This window comes from Perissodus microlepis, chromosome 23, assembly GCF_051167445.1.
Source record: "Perissodus microlepis isolate ML-2025 ecotype Zambia chromosome 23, ASM5116744v1, whole genome shotgun sequence".
Lineage (NCBI taxonomy): Eukaryota > Metazoa > Chordata > Actinopteri > Cichliformes > Cichlidae > Perissodus > Perissodus microlepis.
The window spans coordinates 2,122,394-2,138,531 of record NC_140482.1 but is presented as its reverse complement, the minus strand read 5'-3'; the positions used below and the strand labels follow the sequence as shown (position 1 = coordinate 2,138,531).

Below are 16,138 nucleotides of genomic sequence, written 5' to 3'. Positions count from 1 at the left end.
GAGAGGTGTGAAGTCCTGAGATGAAGGACAGGCAGTCCCTGAAGATGAAGGAGATTGCAGCAGGGGGGACGATGCTGTGGGAGGGGTGGGTGTTCGATCAAACCTATTAAAATATTTATTTAGGTCATTCACCTACCCCAAGTCTCCTGCAGCCTGGGGGGTTGGTTTTTGTCCTGAGATTGTCTTCAGGCTGTTCCAAACCCCTCTGATGTTGTCCTGTTGCAGCTGCTCTTCCATCTTCCTCCTGTAGTTTTCCTTCCCCTGCCTTATCTTCCAGTGCAGCTTCTTCTGAACAGCTCTCAGCTCCTGTTTGTCTCCAGATCTAAAGACTCTCTTCTTCTCCTTGAGGAGAGCCTTAATTTCAGGATTTATCCATGGCTTGTTGTTAGAAAAACACCGTACCTTTTTGATGGGCACGGTGTTGTCCACACAGAGGTTCATGTAATCTGTAATGCAGTCTGTGATGCTGTTGAGGTCATCCTCCAGGGGGCTGCAGAGGTTGTCCCACACAGTAGAACGGAAACAGTCCCTCAGGGCCTCTTCAGTCTCTGCCGACCATTTCCTTACTGTGCGTTTCACAACTGGTTCTCTGTGTACCAGAGGTTTATACACAGGCTGGAGATGGACCAGGTTGTGATCAGAGCCCCCCAGGGGAGGGAGAGGTGATGAGCTGTATGCCTCCTTGGTGTTGGCTTACAATAAGTCCAATGTTTTATTGTCTCTGGTGTAGCAGGTAACATACTGGGTGAAGGTGGGGAGAGTGGAGGACAGGGAGATGTGATTAAATGACTCAAAAAACTTAAAATTATGTGTATAATGATGTTCTCATTTGGGCTGCAGGTACCTGTGATAACATTACACATCAACAATTTTTTTGATCAATGCATAACCAATATATATCAAAAAATAAACTGTTTTTTCACACATTTTCTGTATATGAATTTTACTTAAATCTTTAGTTTAAGAGGATGACGTGAATACATGAGGAAGAGATGGCATGTCATGAGAAATGTACCACTACACACCAAAGACAAGAAGGCAATCACTTAAACATCAACCAACATGCTCTGGTTGGACATATATGTATGTATTTGCATGTATGTTTTTCTCTTTGTCAGTTTAACAGTTTCTGTTGTGCCTGTCACTGTTCCCTGTCTGTTTTCTTACCTGGTTCTTCCTGACCTTGTACTTTCTCCTCACGTTCCCTCTTTCCTCTCTCCCTCTTTGGACTGACAATCATACACAAATAGATTGTATTCAATTAGATGAAAAATTACATTAATATGAAAAAAAGTTATATTAAGATCACTAACAAAAAGTCCTCTCTCAGTGTACTTTCAACCAAAAGGCAAATAACCAAACCACACGAACATCTAATAAAAGATATAAACATTGAAACACTGATCCAACATTATTCTTGATTGACGGATCATTTGATCTTACACTTTTACCTGAATGTGGCTCCTTTTTTTGAAAAAACGTCCTTATATCCATTATGAACCTGGCTGTCTCTCTGTACACACACACACACACAACAGTTATAAGGTTAATGGGCATTCAGTCAGTTAGCTAGTTAGTATCCATTTCAAACAGGACAGTGGTAACAACAGCAGGCTGCGGACAATTTAAAGTTTTAGATTTTAAATAGGCTGTATACATTTCAATGGGAGCAACAGGACCGTCAAATGTCGCTGAATTTACTACAGAGCAGGATGGATTGTAGGGTAGCAAACACTGTCGGAAAACACGTTTTCAACACTGCAGGTTACCTGGTGTAATGCTTTTCAGCTAAAAAGAAACATGGTCTGACTCCTACCTAACTGTATAAAGAGTAACTGAAGGTTAAATGCAGCTAACATGTCCTGTTTTAAGCCAGGCACTTACACCTCTGCTCCGCTGCGTCTCAGCCACCATCGCTCTGGCAGCAAGAGCGCTAGAGTCAGAGCAGGGGCGAGCTGGAACAAACCATTTTGGGAGGGGGGGTTATCTATACTTTTGTTGTTAAAATGTTACGCCTCAAACAAGTACAGTACTGTATGCTTTTTATATTTTTAGTAGTGTGTCACACAAACAGCAAATATTGTCAAAAAAGTAAGAAATCTTTGGGGGTGCTTTGATTCATTTTGGGGTTGCTGAAGCACCCCCAATTTCGCACAGTTACACTGTGCTATCAAGTTGCTTGACCATTACACAACTTCAATTTTGTCCCAACTTATCACATATGATTAGGTGGTGTATTTGTCAATCAATACAAGTTTGTGACATGTTCTTTTAAACGACTCAACCTAATAAATTAACAAGACACTGCGCTACATCGAGAAATATAGAAACCAGGTAATTATTGCTGCTCAACAGTAGCCGGGGGTGGAGCTTAGCAAATGCGTCAGATGCGTTCTGTTCAAATGAATGTTGTCATAGCATTTATGGAAAAAACACATTTTGAAAAATGCTGGCAGAGCTGGTACATGCACTTTGGATTACAGAGGAGAAAAAGAGAGGAGAGGAAAGAAAAAAAGATTATTTTTTAAGGTAAGGACCGCTCGACAAGTGACATTTGCTAAAGTGGAATTATTAAGGGCAGCGGTCCCCAACCCCCGGGCCTCGGACCGGTACCGGGCCGCGAGAGTTGAGGCTCAGGTGTGAAATGTGTGGTTTTCAGGGTTTTTATCTGTTTTCAGCGTTATTTTGTTATCGTTTTTATTGTTAACTCGGTTTTCCTGGGTCTTTTCACGTGTGTTATGAATAAATCTTCTTTTTTTCGATACTGGTACTAGTTTTATTTTGTTGTATTTATCCGAGACACCTTAAAGGCCGGTCCGTGAAAATATTGTCGGGCATAAACCGGTCCGTGGCGCAAAAACGGTTGGAGACCGCTGTTCTAAGGTACCTTCTTGCTGCATAGTGTGAAATGCTTTAAAGAGTAGAATTTGATATTCGCTGCATGCATGTACATGTACATGGGTGCTCACATTTTGTAATTTCTTTAGTGTGATATAACCAAGCAAGTACTATCTTACAGCCTGTTCTTAGACAAATCATGTTTGTGTTCATTTTCCTGCCTACCGCTAGACTCTGAGTAACTGCTAAAATCTAAGAGGAATGAAAATGTTTGTATCTAAGGATCTGTTATCTTTTGTTGTTTGGCTACAGAAACTATGTGTGTGTGTGTGTGTGTGTGTGTGTGTTTTAATTTTATTTCAGAATTAAAAGCACACTTGAATTTGTGTCATCCATCAGTGAAAACCCACACTGACAGTTTAATGCTTCTCTTTCCTAAAAAAAAAGTGAGATTTGTGCCATAAATCAGGTCGATTATTTTAATTAGAATGTGTTTTGTTCAAATGAATGTTGTCATATTATTAATAGATTGAAACCTTTTGAAGAGTGCAGTAAGGACCGCTCAGCAGGTGACATTTGCTAAAGTGGAAATGTTAAGGGGACATGCAGTGTCCGCGTTAATGTTAAACTTTTCTAAACTCAGTGTGGAGGGGACCGGAGTGTTTTTGTGGCGTGGGTGTGGTGTGATCCTGTGCGCGTACAGGAGTAGCTCAGAGTGACATAATCTGGTGCGCGTGCGAGAGGTGGCCCGGATTGAGTGGTGGGCTGGGTGTGGCACCCTCTCGTGCGCGTGTAGGAGGGGCTTGGAGGGGTGTAATCTTGTTGCGAGTGCAAGAGGTGGTCCAGTGTGATACTTTCTTGCACACGTGCAGGAGCGTGAGGTTCAACGCTGGAACGTTGAGCCTCCTCCCCCCCACTTCCGGACCAGGTTATGGATCGTTCCTCAGTGGGTTTGTGAGAGGTGGCCCAGATTGAGTGGTGGCTGGTTGTGGCGCCATCTTGCAGGACGAGCTCCGAGTGGCGTAATCTTGTGCAGGAGTAGCTCAGAGTGACATAATCTGGTGCGCGTGCGAGAGGTGGCCCGGATTGAGTGGTGGGCTGGGTGTGGCACCCTCTCGTGCGCGTGTAGGAGGGGCTTGGAGGGGTGTAATCTTGTTGCGAGTGCAAGAGGTGGTCCAGTGTGATACTTTCTTGCGCACGTGCAGGAGTGTGAGGTTCAACGCTGGAACGTTGAGCCTCCTCCCCCCCACTTCCGGACCAGGTTATGGATTGTTCCTCAGTGGGTTTGTGAGAGGTGGCCCAGATTGAGTGGTGGCTGGTTGTGGCGCCATCTTGCAGGACGAGCTCCGAGTGGCGTAATCTTGTGCATGTGCAAGAGGTGTGCAGGAGTAGCTCAGAGTGTGAGGTTCATCTGTAGAACGTTGAACCTCCTGAATCCCTCCTCCCGGACCAGGTTATGGACCTTTCCTAAGTGCACGTGTGAGAGGTGGCCCGGATTGAGTGGTGGCTGGGTGTGGCCCCCTCTCGCGCACGTGCAGGAGGAGCTCGGAGTGGTGTAATCTGGTGCGCATGCGAGAGGTGGCCCGGATTGAGTGGTGGCAGGGTGTGGCGCCCTCTCGTATGCGTGCAGGAGGAGGTTGGAGTGTTCAATGTTCCAGCGTTGAACCTCCTGAATCCCTCCTCCCGACCAGGTTATGGACCTTTCCTCAGTGCACGTGCGAGAGATGGCCCAGATTGAGTGGTGGCTGGGTGTGGCCAACTCTCGTGTGCGTGCAGGAGGAGCTCCGAGTGGTGTAATCTGGTGCGTGTTTGAGAGGTGGACTGGATTGCGTGGTGGCGTGGGCGTTGCGCACTCTTGCAGGAAGGGCTCCGAGTGGGTAATCTTGTGCGCCCAGATTTTATGTGGGAGCAGCGCCCTTTCGCACATTAGCGAGAGGGCGCTGCTCCCACGCGTTTTTCCTGTCCCTGCAGGAGCAACAGGAACTGAAGGAGGAGCAGGAGCGGCTGGAGATGCGACAGGAGTAGCAGGACCTGCCGGACGAGCATGAGCAGCATTCTTCACCTGATGGAAGAGACAGGAGCAGCAGCCATCATTAATAAATGCAACATCATATCAAAATAATAAAATCAATCAGTGTCATTCATAAAGTTGAAGTTGTGTCACTTCAGTCTTCAGCACTTCCTCAAAACATGAAGAAATCCTTTCTCCTTACAAATATCTCTGCCTCAAGGTTTTATGACAACATGATTCTTTGATTAAAACTCATTGTTTAAGTTTATTGGTAAATATTGACACTGATACACACTGTGAATGTGTATGCCAGTGTTGGTGGTCATCTCAAGTTCACTGTACAGATAAATATGTATATACGTATACATAAATATATGTAAATACGTATAAAGTATGCATTTTTAATGTGCCGTGCTCAGTTATGTTGCAGCACTGACTCAAAACTCAAAAGAAACCCTTCAGATTTTTCAGCAATGTCTTCAAACCTGGTTTTTTACTAGTCAAACATGGTAATTCCATTTAATATCACATGTAATTGTGGGAGCTAAACTTAAGGTGCCAATGCTGTAATCCACAAACCTATGGGTGATGTCAGGGTGGCTGCATTGATCTTTTACATACAGTCTGTGGTTAAGATGCAGAAGTGCATCTTTTGTACCACTCTAACATAAACTGCATCAAGAAAAAAACATAAATCTATTTTTAAGCAAACTGAATTCACACAGTGATCACACTTTCTGCTTCTTTTACCTGCACTGTTCACTATTGTCTGCAATGGATATTTAATCTCCTCTGTTTCAAGGCTTGAATTAGTCCAGCAGAAACTTCATTTAGATGAGAAAGAGAGAGAAAGTTGAGGGGTGATGATTATAGGAGTCTGTTGATAGAATTAACAATCTCACAATCATGTAGCCAGCATAAATTATGAAAATATTCAGGACTGTTTGTGGCCTGCAGCAGAAACACCTAAGAACCTGAAAATTAGCAGCACCTGTTACAGTCAGCAAGTAGTTGCTGGAGGTTGCCAGCTGTTGCTAAATGAAATTGGTCACAAAGTGAGCGCTGTACCGAAAACCTCCTTATGATTGCTCCCTTGTGGATCTTCACCCTAAAATGTCACGGTCAGGATGAGGGTCAGGGGAGGGTGACCCATGACATAAAAATTACTTTATGCTGCTAACACAACTTGTGTTAGCAAACATGTGCACAGACAGCATGATAACACTAAGAACCCAGAGTGATGTTAAAGCAGAGTGCATGCAGACCCCAGGCCAGCAGCCAGAGCCTGAACAATCATCAGGTTGCAGCGTCACTTTTTACCTGTTCATATTTCTGGTAGAGAATCACTTTGCTTTGAAGTGTCTTTGGGCTGGTTTCGGTTTGTGTTGTTGGTTTTGTGTCACATTACATCAAGTAGACTCAGATTTATATTGCTAACCTATAATTTTGTGACAGTGGGTTTCAGGCCAGGGCAACATGGTGGTCAGCACTGTTCCCTCGCAGCAAGAAGCTCCTGAGTTCAAATGCACCGTTTGGCTGGGGCCTTTCTGTGTGGAGTTTGCATGTTCTCTGTCTGCTGACATGTCCAGGTTGTACCCCACCTCTCATTCTATAAGCACAAGAGAATAGATGGATTTTATGGAGTAGAGTAACAAATTACTTACTCTGGTGCATAATTAAGTAACATACTGCACTACTAAGTAATGTGTGACGCTGTTTTCTGAGTAATGACCTCAACACTGCAGTGTGTGTGATGTCTATGTGAGAAACAACAGTTCCTCTAATCTTGACTATTTTTAAGTTTCATCCTATTAAGTTCCCAGTATTTAAGTTTTAAAAACATCTCAAAGAAGAAAAATGAAATCCACTCTACACTTATAATTAACTATGAATTCTGACTGGAGAAAAGAAAACTCCTGAAAAACGTAAAAGAGGTCCTATTATGTTCATTTCATGCTCTATATATTTAGTGCTGGGCTCCACTAGAGTTGCTTAGCATGATTCACAAATCAAAGCAGTCCTTATTTGTTTCTCTCTGAGCTTTAGTGCATGCTCCCCAGTTAATCCTCGAGCTGAAACAAGCCGTTTCTGCTCGCTTCTCCCTTTAAGCCAGCTTTCTCCGGACTCTGCCCCTCTCAGGGAAAATATTTGAATAGTATATATTTTTATATATAATTTTAACATTTTAAAATGAACCCTAAAATTTACAGGTAACCAATGAAGAGAAGCCAAAACTGGAGTAATGTGTGACCTCTTGTTTGTACCAGTTAAAAGTCTTGCCGCTGCATTCTGTACAGACTGAAGGCGATCCAGAGCTGATTTGTTGAGACACGTAAAAAGACCGTTACAATAATCAAACGAGAAGAGATAAAAGCAGGAATAATCATCTCAGGTTCTGCCTTTGACACCAGTCTGAGTTTAGAAATGTTTCTTAAATGATAAAAACAGTTCCGGACAAGTTGTTTAGAGTGTTTCTCAAGAGACATTGAACTGTCAAATATAACACCTAAGTTTCTGAGACTCGACTGAAATGAAGGGTCTAAAAAACTGATATGCTGCCTAATTTCTGAGAGCACGATCAGGTGCAACAATCAAGGTTTCTGTTTTATCTGCATTTAACTGGAGGAAACTGTCATTTAACCATTGTTTGATTTCTGACAGACAATTATTTAAACAAGACAATTTATAAAACTCAGAAGCTTTGAAAGAACAGTATAACTGAATGTCATCAGCACAGAGATGATAAGAAATATTATTGTAACGTCTGATAATGTGGCCTAGAGGGAGGATATACAGCAAAAAGAGAATAGGACCTAAAACAGATCCTTGAGGTGCCCCAGAAGGCAGAACTGATGTTTCAGACAACACATGATTCATACAGACAGTAAAGGATCTCTCAGATAGATACGACATAAACCATTTAAAACAACACCAGTAATCCCAAACAAGTCCTTCAGCCTACTTATCATGATGCTGTGATCAACAGTATCAAAAGCAGAGCTGAGATCCAACATAACCAGAATGGTGTACTGGAGGAGGAGAGAAGCTGCAGAGAGGCGTGTAAGACTGCAACTCTGCTTCCTGGTCCCAACTCTGGATAGTCATATTTTGGGGGGTTTAATAAATTTGTCTATATTTCTAGAAATGAGAGCTGCTCCATCCAAAGTGGGATGGATGCCGTCTCTCCTAACAAGACCAGGTTTCCTCCAGAAGGTTTGCCAATTATCTATGAAGCCCACATCGTTTCTGGGACACCACTCAGACAGCCAGCAATTTAAGGAAAACATGCGGCTAAACATGTCACTCCTGGTCTGGCTCAGAGGGATGAATTTGAGGTTGAAGAAACTTGGCTGTTGTGTACTGAATCACCCCCATTAGAAATACACTCACTGGATCTTGAAAGAACTTCCCCTATTCTGTTGAACATCGAATACAATATTCTGGTCTACTCTACCTTGAGCTTCTTCTAATATCCGCTCACTCACCAGTAAGAGTCCTTTTCTCTTGCTTGACTAAGACCAGGCAGCAACTTAATGATTTTGCACAGCTAAGTTTAGCTGTTACTCCTGGGTTTGTTTACATCTGTAAGCCCCATGTATCTGGTTGCAATGGTGGTCTCATGGCAATTTAAAGCAAGAAATGGAAAATATCACCTAGTATGCTTCATTTGAGTCCATTATCTTATAAAGCTGTAGGCCCTAACCCCACTATACTTGCTCCAGTGTATCGCCCACCCAAGCTAAATTAAGACTTTTTGAATTAATTTTCTGAGTCCAGTGTTATTACGCTGGGTGAATTTAATTTGCGTAGGGACACTGTCACTCTTGTGAGGGATTTCTCATCATGTCTTGGTAGCTTTGGTCTACAGCAATTTATTCATTTTGCCAACTTACTCCAAGGGCCATATTCTTGATATTATCTGTTGTTCTGGTGTTACTCCTTCAACCTTCCCATATCTGATCTCAAGCTGGTATCTTTTGATGTCAATTTAATATTATCTAAGTCAAATTATTTTCCCTCTGTTTCATATCACAACATAACTCCCGTCTCCGGTGGAATTGACAGACAATTTATCTGCTCTATGAACTGGTGTCTTACTACAATAATGACTACACAGTCTTCTGTGTCTTTCATTTACTCTGTTCCTTGGTTCACCCTGAAATTATGCTAAAGTTGACTGCTTGGAACACCTTTGCACAAAGACTAGTCTGAGGATGTGTCACTAACAAATGTGACAGTATAAGGATGCTCTCTCTGCAGCCAAATCTGAATATTATGCTGTTCTAATCAGGTCTGGTGAAGGAAAGGGTAAGACCCATCGGTCTACTTTAAACTGCATTCTTCAGTCACTTGACAGTTTTCCACCCCGGCTTCACTGGACTGGGCAGTGTAATATTTTTATGACCTTTTTTAATAGTAAGATCAGTAATATCTACTAACAGCTTGCTCTGGCACCTGCAGCGCTGTGCTCTGAAGCCCATTTCATTTCAGTAGTTGGGATAGTTACAAAGCTTTCTTCTTCATGAATAAGCAATACATGTTTGTTTTAATTTATTAAACATAATACAACACAAACTATTGTAGAGGATACAAAGTCAGAAAGATACATGTTTGGAAACAACAAGGACCCTGTGTATCTAGTGGACGTAGAGCGAACACACAAAAAAATGACGTGTAGGCAGGGTGCAGCCTATAAGTTCCTTTGCTCTAGCTAGCGGTCAGTGCAGCACATGCACCGTCCTTTGTGAAAGGGTCTTTAGGTCCCCTTCTATTTATTATTTATCTTTTACCCTTTGATCACATATTTAGGAAATTTGGCATATATTATCACTCTTATGCTAGTAATACCCAGCTCTGTCTGTCCACTAAGCCTAATTAGGCTCTCCCACCACCTTCTCTCACTTACTGCCTACGTGAGATTAAATCATGCTTGTCTGCTAAACTTCTTAAATTAATAAACACGGACAAAACAGAGGTTCTTCTGGTAGAAACTAAAATCGTTTTAGACAAAAGTGAAAAATTCTCGCTGTGCACTGACAATTTTCAAACGTCTCCTTCCTTCCAGGTTAATAATTTAGGCGTTGTTTTTTAAGCTCCTTAAATTTTGGAGCACATCAATATTATTACTGTCTGCACATTTCCACTTACGTAATAGTTGGCTGTGCCCATCCCTTACAGCTAACAGTACTGCTCTTCTTGTACATGCTGTAACAGTCACAATGGTGTGGTGTCCCTTTAAGACACCCAAGTTGAGGGTTGATGGTGTCATCAGTTTGTGCCACTGCTCTCTCTCTCTGTGATTGTGAGGACACGTGCCTGCACGCTTGTGCTTAACGAGGGCGGATTTATGTTTTCTTCTCCAGACCTTTTTTTTGTTTTGTTTGCAGCGCTTGGGTTGTATGAACGCTGGGCGTTATGTTGTTGAGCCGCAGCCGTTCAGCCGGGCTTTTATATGGTTGTTGAAGAAGGCGTATTAAAGAACCACCGTGGATTACGGATACCAGCGTGGGTGTGTGTTCTTCCGACTAGCCTGCTAGGTGTTTTGCCGCCTCCTCTCAACCACGCAACACAACCCAACGTTACAATGCTCTGGTTATAACCCGTATTTATTACTGTCATTCTATCCCCTCTGTCTTTGTATGCAGATTTCTTCACAGACTTCAGCTGGTCTAAAATCCAGCCGCTTGTGTCATTAACAGAAACCCTTCTAGTACTCCTGTCCTTCAACAGCCTTTAAAATTCTGCTTCTTACTTTCAAGTCTCTTCATAATCTTGCACCTCCATGGCTCTGTTTTTTTGCACAGTGTCACTTCTGCCCATACTTTCCCTATCTTTAAAGCCGTTCTTAAAACACATCTTTTCTGTTTGATTTTAGTTTATGATGTATTGATTGTTAATTCTATGGCGTCTTCCCACTGTTATTTTATCTATGCTATGATTTTTGTTTATTTGCTTGTAAGGTGTCCTTGAGTTTCTTGAAAGGCGCCTATGAATAAAATGTTGTGTCTACATGGGAAACTCTTCACTATCATTCGCCTGCACTCAAAAACCAAGGTCAGGGCGGTCCTCATCCACGAATTGCTGTTGCAAACTGCACAGCACTGATGTCACACAGAGAAGCTGGTTTGCAGCAGGGACATGCGAATTATACTTCTGCCAGGCACGTTGGAGGCATTAGAGCTCCAAACCCACCCACTTCCTCATGCCAGAGGAGACGAGGCTCCGCGAGTAAAATTAAGACTGTGTTCACTGTTCCTGAGTTGGCTGGTAATAAGACTGTGTTTTCTGTTCCGATGTTAAAGACATGAAGACAGTAGTCTCTGTTTGTAAGCTCTCTGTGAGCTGGCTAAGAGACTTTAAGTGTTTCTGAGATGGCTGATCAGGTTAAGCTTTGTGTTCCTGGCCGGTATTATAATAAAGAAATGAACTGCGTCGACATGCTTGTGAACAATGTATGTTACCAAAATGTTCTTGTGTATGAAAGACTCTTAGGTTTGAGGATAAGCCTTCTTTGTCACCAGTTTGTTACGCTCATTCTCAACCATCTCCTTGTGAGCCATTGCTGACCCGATACCTTTTAACGGACTCAAATTTTGCTCACTGTGAGCCAAAGCCAGCTTATTCAGACACGGAATTTCATGCATCCAAACCTGTTGATCCATGCACTGCTTGTGGTCATTCTCTCTGTGTGCAGGCCTTGGCAATAAGTGTTTGTGTCCCAGCCTGCACCTTAAAAACTGATTATGCTACAGGACCAAAACGTCCCAGCTTGCTGTGTGTCTATATGCCTATAATGGCACTATTTATGCACCACAGCCTGCACTCCCAACAACTATTGCTCTTGAGGCCCCTTTTCAGTGATTTGCATCCTGAGGACTGTTTTGCTCCACAGCCTGTGACTTCAAAGACTGTTGCCAGTGTCCACCCCTGAGCCTATTACTCAACCTGTTCCAGTTCCCCAGGATAGACTGGCTAGCACCCAGCTAGTCCCCTGTCCCTATTCCCAGGGCAGCTTGGGTCCAGCTTTTCCCAGCAACCATTTCCGTTCCTGGAGTAAGGTTGGATGGGGCCCATCTGGTCCCTGTTCCAGTTCTCAGAGCAGCTAGGTCTCAGCCGCTCAGCTGCACCTGTTCCTATTCCCAGGGAGAGAGTGGCCAGTCTTCCTTATCAGCCTCAGCTATCAGTGGATGCAGCTACGTGCCCTGCGCATCCCCAGTCGCAGCACCCAAAGCAGATTGAGCACCCTGTGCCTGGTCCTGTTCCATCCCAGCTAGAGGTCTTCATTTAGTTCTGAGAATCCTCCTGGGTCTAATCCTTCCTTGCCTCACACAGCATACATGACAGTTTGGCCCAGGATCTCTGCCCTAGACAATACCATCAACAACGCACATGTTAAGATGGGAGACACCTTAACGTACTTCACCTACCTAACTCTGGCGATTCTCGTACTCTGTCTGAGAATCGCCAAAGCTGTAACCATCATGCCAAGACTGAACAAACCCGTGTAGAGCAAGAGCTAGCTGACTTAAGACACCAAGCGGGAACAAGGCTATGGCATACATGGACAAGGGAGAGAATAGGGAACTGTTAGAATGCTGCTACACATGTAGCCTCAGTTAAAGGGGTTACATGAAGAGGATGTGGGAACTATGGGTTCTTTGACACCCAACTTCTACAATAACATCAATACAACTAGTAACTCATTGTTAAACATCCAGCACCCCGAGACTGTAGGCTAAGCTGAAGAAAGGGGCACATGGACTAGGCAGTGTAAGAACCACTATAAAGGTCGAGACAACAAAGATCCATGAGTACATCGGAAGATGGCCACAACCAATAATGCGCTTAGTGAATACCTCAGGCGGAAGAAACCAGAAAAAAGAATAGGAGCAAAAGGAGGCATTATGGAAGGACAGGCCCCCATATTCGATGTACCACCAGCAGGTAGAAGAAGTGGCTGAATAAAGCTGAACTAAATAACAGCACAGAAAATGAAAATGCTGATGAAAATGCATTCTTGATGCTGGATTTAGAGAAGAATGAGTTTGAGCTGATAGGAAGGCAACGGCAACAGAATCAACCACTCATTACAACCAAGGCATGCAAAGAGAGTATCTATGAATGAACAACATATTGAACCTTGAGGCAGATAGACTACAGCAGCAGAAGACCAAACTGGGTGCCACTCCTGTTAGCTATGAAACGGGAATTGAGTCTGCAATTAGCACAGGCTCAACGAGACTGGACAATAGAAGATATGAAAATCCCTGGATGGTCTAGTGATGAGTCTGGACTCAAGGGTGATGGTGTAATGCTGTGGGAGGATATTTTCTTTCTTTGAATGCATTAGTCCTAATTAAGCGCCGTTCAATTAAGCACTTGTGATTCAGATTAAGGTTGGCTCAAATTACAGTTTCTGTCTCTGCACGTGTACACTGCTCTACAGTTTTTACTGAGGAAATTAGAATTCATATACTTTACAGTTGTTTTTGGATGTAATGCTACAAGAAAAAGTGGAACAAAATGATGCTTCTTGAATTCTCTGAATACAGCAGTAAGATGAACTGTGTGCTTGTGTGTGTTTGATACAACAAGCTTACATAAGGAATTCTACTCAACCTCATCTCTGACTTGCACAAAAACACACTGCATGTGTCATTATGAGTTGAAGTGGAGCAATTTTGGCTCAGCCATTATCTGCTTACACAACCCACTACAGTGAGGAGAGTCTTGATGTGTGCTTGTGTGTGTGAGCACTAGCTGGTTTTTGTAGTGTACAAGGACAATGTCCACCACACAAGGGGGAACGTTTTATATTACAAGGACTGGGCCGGTGCCCTCATAACCCACCTCCACGATTTCTCCAGATGTCATCATGGCTCAAAATAACTCAGCCTTTGTTTCAGGAATCTGAAATCTGTGTATTTAAACAGTGTCCCTTTGGTGGGTGTGTATTGGTTTGTAGCTCTTAGTTGGCAGCCTCATCAAGTAACCTTATTTTTGATCCTCAAGCCCTATGTTGACTGCTTCACTCTAGCCCAGCCAGCTGCTGAGCTATTCAGATGGCATTCATGACTGCTGTTTGTTGTTAAGGTAACATTCTGTGATAGAGCTGAGTAATGAATAGCATCCCTCTCGGGACACAGCCCAGGGTCCAGTTATTAAATATTCTGTGGTTACAGAGAGAAACAGCACAGCCTCTGGCCATTTTCCTGTCTCCATGAAGGCGAAAATAGAAGAGGAACTATGTGCTACATGAAAATAAGGTGTTTCCTGCATGGGAAAAACAGTGTTGAGCATACGAGAGCTGTGCCACTGCAGATATTACCAGTAAATACAGAAGAAGCCTTACATAAACATGCCTTTGGGACTGTGCAATTAGGGAAGAAGGAAGACCTACTGTGTGCTATTTCAGTAGTACACACAGACTGCATGTTAGTACTTGTGATTTAGTTGTGTGAGAGACGATGTGAAGCACTACTCTCGGTCATATCAAAACCCTGTGAGAGGTCTGTGCCGCCACTGCTGTCCCTGGGATGTGAAATTCTGCCTATTTGTGCATGTTGCCCATTTTCTCACGAGCACATTGTCTAACACAGGGCTATGTCACAAGCACTGACATGCATTTTTCATGCATTATTTCAAACTGGATAAATCTAGCTAGTTAAAATGTTACTGTAACCATTTTGTAAGAATTCAGAGAAGCTTTCCTGAGCCTGCTACCCCAGACCTCTGAGGTCATCAAGGGTAACCAGCAAAAATATACATTTCTAATTGGACTGGCATCTAAAATAGCAGTGTTTTTACACTAAAACCCAGTCTCTAAGCAATTTTATATATGACGGCCCCAACATTAATGCATTGGGCCTAATCGGGGTTCACAAGAAATGCTAATATAGATTAACATAGACCTGCATTACAATTCAAAGGTTTGGACACAGCTTCTCACTTAATAGTTTTACTTTATTTTCATTTTCATTGTAGATTCTCACTGAAGGCATCAAAACTATGAATGAACACATATGGAATTCTGTAGTAAAGAAAAATGTGTGAAATAACTCAAAATATGTGTTATATTTTAGATTTAGATCTTTCAAAATAGCCACCCTTTGCTTTGATTACTGCTTTGCACACTCTTGGCTCCCTTGATGAACTTCATGAGGTTGTCACCTGAAATTCTTTTCCAACAGTCTTGAAGGAGTTCCCAGAGATGTTGGCCTTTTGCCCTCACTCTACGGCCATGGCATGTCACTGCAGGATGCTGTGGTAGCCATGATGGTTCAGTTTGCCTTCAGCTTTGAATAAATCCCCAACAGTGTCAGCAGCAACGCGCCCCCCCCCCCCCCCCCCCCCCCCACCCACCCCCACACCCACACACACACACACCATCACACCTGCTCCTGCACTGGGGGACACATTGACTGAGAAACTGTCATTTCTCTTTAATTAGCTGATTGGTTCTTGGCATAATATGAATTCAAATAGCTATCAAATAATGCTTTTGGCTGTGTACAAACTTGACTTCTGCACAACACAACTGATGGTCCCAACTCCATTAAGAAGGCAAGAAATTCCACAAATGAACCCTGACAGGCTCACCTGTGGAGTGAAATGTATGGTTTTCGGGGGTTTTAACGTTAACTCTGTCTTTTCCCGTGTTGTAGTTGTGCGTCTTATTTTGAAAGAAATATTTGAGCGTTACCATAGCGACCAGAGAGCATTATGGAGCAGAGGGATGTTACTCTCAATGTTGTTGGTGTATTTCAGGAGGACGCTGCTAACAACGTTACACAATTACACAGTGAATTTGTGTTTATTATTATATTTACAAAATACCACAGTTTCTGTCTCGGTCGTATCGTTTTATTTTGTTGTATTAATCTGCGACACCTTAAAGGCCGCTCCGTTAAACTGGTCTGTGGCGCAAAAAAGGCTGCGGAGCGCTGCACTAAATGTTACTAAATTATATTATAATGTCCCACATTTCACCTCAAACAAAACTAATTCTTTATACAGAAACAGCACTTATATTTAAAGCTTTAAATCACCATTTATCCTCATGATACTGATTTAATTTGTTCAAATACTGACTTAGTTTGGTAAGCAGTGTGTATTTTACAGTGATGTCCTCAGGCTAAAATATCAGCATAATCTGTCTCCATTTAGGTCTATTTTTAGGAGGTATAATACCATGTTTATGCCTCAGCAATACCATTACACAAAGTTCTGATTAAAAAGTGTGTGGAGCACCAGTTTAGGTGCAGGTGTGATTCTGAGCTGAGGTCTCCC

At 42.8% G+C, this 16,138-nt stretch overlaps 2 long non-coding RNA genes across 2 annotated transcripts; both read left to right on the top strand.

Moving 5' to 3' along the window:
• Positions 1–2,226: 2,226 nt before the first annotated feature.
• On the top strand, positions 2,227–4,979 carry LOC146360713 (uncharacterized). The gene is made up of 2 exons (XR_014799368.1): positions 2,227–2,529; positions 4,810–4,979. It is a non-coding gene; the product is annotated as an uncharacterized LOC146360713 (long non-coding RNA).
• A 5,029-nt stretch (positions 4,980–10,008) lies between these two features.
• On the top strand, positions 10,009–11,285 carry LOC146360712 (uncharacterized). The gene is made up of 2 exons (XR_014799469.1): positions 10,009–10,386; positions 10,495–11,285. It is a non-coding gene; the product is annotated as an uncharacterized LOC146360712 (long non-coding RNA).
• The last annotated feature ends 4,853 nt before the right edge of the window (positions 11,286–16,138 follow it).